This window comes from Choloepus didactylus, chromosome 9, assembly GCF_015220235.1.
Source record: "Choloepus didactylus isolate mChoDid1 chromosome 9, mChoDid1.pri, whole genome shotgun sequence".
Taxonomy (NCBI): Eukaryota; Metazoa; Chordata; class Mammalia; order Pilosa; family Megalonychidae; genus Choloepus; species Choloepus didactylus.
Window position 1 is genome coordinate 107672129 of NC_051315.1, and position 4345 is coordinate 107676473.

Consider the following 4345-nt stretch of genomic DNA (forward strand, 5'->3'; position numbering starts at 1 on the left):
AATCTTCATTTTATTGAGATATATTCACATACCACGCAGTCATACAAAACAAATCGTACATTCGATTGTTCACAGTACCATTACATAGTTGTACATTCATCACCTAAATCAACCCCTGACACCTTCATTACCACACACACAAAAATAACAAGAATAATAATTAAAGTGAAAAAGAGCAATTAAAGTAAAAAAGAACACTGGGTGCCTTTATCTGTTTGTTTGTTTGTTTGTTTCCTTCCCCTATTTTTCTACTCATCCATCCATAAACTAGACAAAGGGGAGTGTGGTCCTTATGGCTTTCCCAATCCCATTGTCACCCCTCATAAGCTACATTTTTATACAATTGTCTTCGAGATTCATGGGTTCTGGGTTGCAGTTTGATTGTTTCAGGTATCTACCACCAGCTACCCCAATTCATTAGAACCTAAAAAGGGTTGTCTAAATTGTGCTTAAGACTGCCCACAAGAGTGACCTCTCAGCTCCTTTTGGAATCTCTCTGCCACTGAAGCTTATTTCATTTCCTTTCACATCCCTCTTTTGGTCAAGAAGATGTTCTCCGTCCCACGATGCCGGGTCTACGTTCCTCCCTGGAGTCATAGTCCACGTTGCCAGGGAGATTCACTCCCCTGGGTGTCTGATCCCACGTAGGGGGGAGGGCAGTGATTTCACCTTTCAAGTTGGCTTAGGTAGAGAGAGAGGGCCACATCCAAGCAACAAAGAGGCATTCGGGAGGAGGCTCTTAGGCACAATTATAGGGAGGCCTAACCTCTCCTTTGCAGCAACAGTCTTCCCAAGGGCAAATCCTGTGGTAGAGGGCTCAACCCATCAAACCACCAGTCCCCTATGTCTGTGTTCATGTTAACAACCATTGAGATGGGGTATGCCAATACCCCTGCATTCTCCACAGGCTCCTCAAGGGGGCTCTACATATTTTTTTCCTTGTTTTTTTTAACTTTTTTTTTTTTTTAATCAACTGTATGAAAAATAAAAAAATAAAAAAACAAAAAAATAATTAGAAAAAAACATACAATAAAAGAAGATTTCAAAGAGACTATAACAAGGGAGTAAGAAAAAGACAATTAGCCTAAGATAACTACTTTACTTCCAACATGTTCCTACTCTACCCCAAGAAAGTTACCTAATATAGCAACATTTCTGTGAACTTGTTCCTACTATACCCATCAGAAATTAACAGACCATAGTCATTCCTGGGCATTCCCAGAACGTTAAATTTACCCAGGATGGCTTATCTGTTCTTCTTGGATTATTGTTCCCCCTTCCTTAATTGCTCTCTACTGCTAGTTCCCCTACATTCTACATTATAAACCATTTGTTTTACATTTCTCGAAGTTCACATTAGTGGTAGCATATAATATTTCTCTTTTTGTGCCTGGCTTATTTCGCTCAGCATTATGTCTTCAGGGTTCATCCATGTTGTCATATGTTTCACGAGACCGTTCCTTCTTACTGCCTTGTAGTATTCCATCGTGTGTATATACCACATTTTATTTATCCACTCATCTGTTGAAGGACATTTGGGTTGTTTCCATCTCTTGGTAATTGTGAATAATGCTGCTATGAACATTGGCGTGCAGATATCTGTTCGTGTCACTGCTTTCCGATCTTCTGGGTATATACCGAGAAGTGCAATCGCTGGATCGAATGGTAACTCTATATCTAGTTTTCTAAGGAACTGCCAGACTGACTTCCAGAGTGGCTGAACCATTATACAGTCCCACCAACAATGAATAAGAGTTCCAATTTCTCCACATCCCCTCCAGCATTTGTAGTTTCCTGTTTGTTTAATGGCAGCCATTCTAATCGGTGTGAGATGGTATCTCATTGTGGTCTTAATTTGCATCTCTCTAATAGCTAGTGAAGCTGAACACTTTTTCATGTGTTTCTTGGCCATTTGTATTTCCTCTTCAGAGAACTGTCTTTTCATATCTTTTGCCCATTTTATAATTGGGCTGTCTGTACTATTGTCATTGAGTTGTAGGATTCTTTATATATGCAAGATATCAGTCTTTTGTCAGATACATGGTTTCCAAAAATTTTTTCCCATTGAGTTGGCTGCCTCTTTACCTTTTTGAGAAATTCCTTTGAGGTACAGAAACTTGTAAGCTTGAGGATTTCCCATTTATCTATTTTTTCTTTTGTTGCTTGTGCTTTGGGTGTAAAGTCTAGGAAGTGTCCACCTAATACAAGGTCTTGAAGATGTTTTCCTACATTATCTTCTAGGTTTATGGTACTTTCTTTTATATTGAGATCTTTGGTCCATTTTGAGTTAATTTTTGTGTAGGGTGTGAGGTAGGGGTCCTCTTTCATTCTTTTGGATATGGATATCCAACTCTCCCAGCCCCATTTGTTGAAAAGACCATTATGACCCAGTTCTGTGACTTTGGGGGCCTTATCAAAGATCAGTCAGCCATAGATCTGGGGGTCTATCTCCGAATTCTCAATCCTTTTCCATTGATCTATATGTCTACCTTTGTGACAGTACCATGCTGTTCTGACAACTGTGGTTTTATAATAAGCTTCAAAGTCAGGGAGTGTAAGTCCTCCCACTTCGTTTTTCTTTTTTAGAGTGTCTTTAGCAATTCAAGGCATCTAGTCTTTCCAAATAAACTTGATAACTAGCTTTTCCAAGTCTGCAAAGTAGGTTGTTGGAATTTTGATTGGCATTGCATTGAATCTGTAGATGAGTTTGGGGAGAATTGACATCTTAATGACATTTAGCCTTCCTATCCATGAACAGGGAATAATTTTCCATCTTTTAAGGTCCCCTTCTATTTCTTTTAGTAGAGTTATGTAGTTTTCTTTGTATAGGTCTTTTACGTCTTTGGTTAAGTTTATTCCTAGTTACTTGATTTTTTTTAGTTGCTATTGAAAATGGTGTCTTTTTCTTGAGTGTCTCTTCAGTTTGTTCATTTCTAGCATATAGAAACATTACTGACTTATGTGCATTAATCTTGTATCCCGCTACTTTGCTAAATTTGTTTATTAGCTCTAGTAGCTGTATCGTTGATTTGTCTGGGTTTTCCAGATATAAGACCATATCATCTGCAAACAATGACAGTTTTACTTCTTCCTTTCCAATTTGGATGCCTTTTATTTCTTTGTCTTGCCGGATTGCCCTGGCTAGCACTTCCAGCACAATGTTGAATAACATGCTGGCTGTGGGTTTTTCATATATGCTCTTTATCATATTGAGGAAGTTTCCTTCAATTCCTACCTTCTGAAGTGTTTTTATCAAAAACAGATGTTGGATTTTGTCAAATGGTTTTTCAGCATCTATTGAGATGATCATTTGATTTTTCCCTTTCGAATTGTTAATGTGTCATAATACATTGATTGATTTTCTTATGTTGAACCATCCTTGCATGCCTGGAATGAACTCTACTTGGTCATGGTGTATGATTTTTTTAATGTGTCTTTGGATTCGATTTGCAAGTATTTTGTTGAGGATTTTTGCATCTATATTCATTAGGGAGATTGACCAGTAGTTTTCCTTTTTTGTAGCATCTTTGCCTGATTTTGGTATTAGATCGATGTTAGCTTCATAAAATGAGTTAGGTAGTGTTCCATTTTCTTCAACGTTTTGAAAGAGTTTAAGTAAGATTGGTGTCAGTTCTTTCTGGAAAGTTTGGTAGAATTCCCCTGTGAAGCCATCTGGCCCTGAGCATTTATTTGTGGGAAGATTTTTGATGACTGATTGGATCTCTTTGCTTGTGATGGGTTGGTTGAGGTCTTCTGTTTCTTCTCTGGTCAGTCTAGGTTGTTCATATGTTTCCAGGAAATTGTCCATTTCCTCTACATTATCCAGTTTGTTTCCATACAGTTGTTCATAGTATCCTCTTATAATTTTTTTAATTTCTTTGGGATCTGTAGTTATGTCACCCTTTTCATTCATTATTTTGTTTATATGGGTCTTCTCTCTTTTTGATTTTGTCAGTCTAGCTAGGGGCTTGTCAATCTTGTTGATCTTCTCAAAGAACCAATTTTTGGTGATATTTATCCTCTCTATTGTTTTTTTGTTCTCTATGTCATTTATTTCTGCTTTAATCCTTGTTATTTCTTTTCTTCTACTTGGTTTAGGATTGGTTTGCTGTTCATTTTCTAGCTTCTTCAGTTGATCCATTAGTTCTTTGATTTTGGCTCTTTCTTCCTTTTTAATATATGCATTTAGTGCTATAAATTTCCCCCTCATTACTGCTTTTGCTGCCTCCCATAGGTTTTGGTATGTTGTGTTCTCATTTTCATTCGTCTCTATATATTTAGCAATTTCTCTTGCTATTTCTTCTTTAACCCACTGATTGTTTAGGAGTGTGTTGTTTAACCTCCA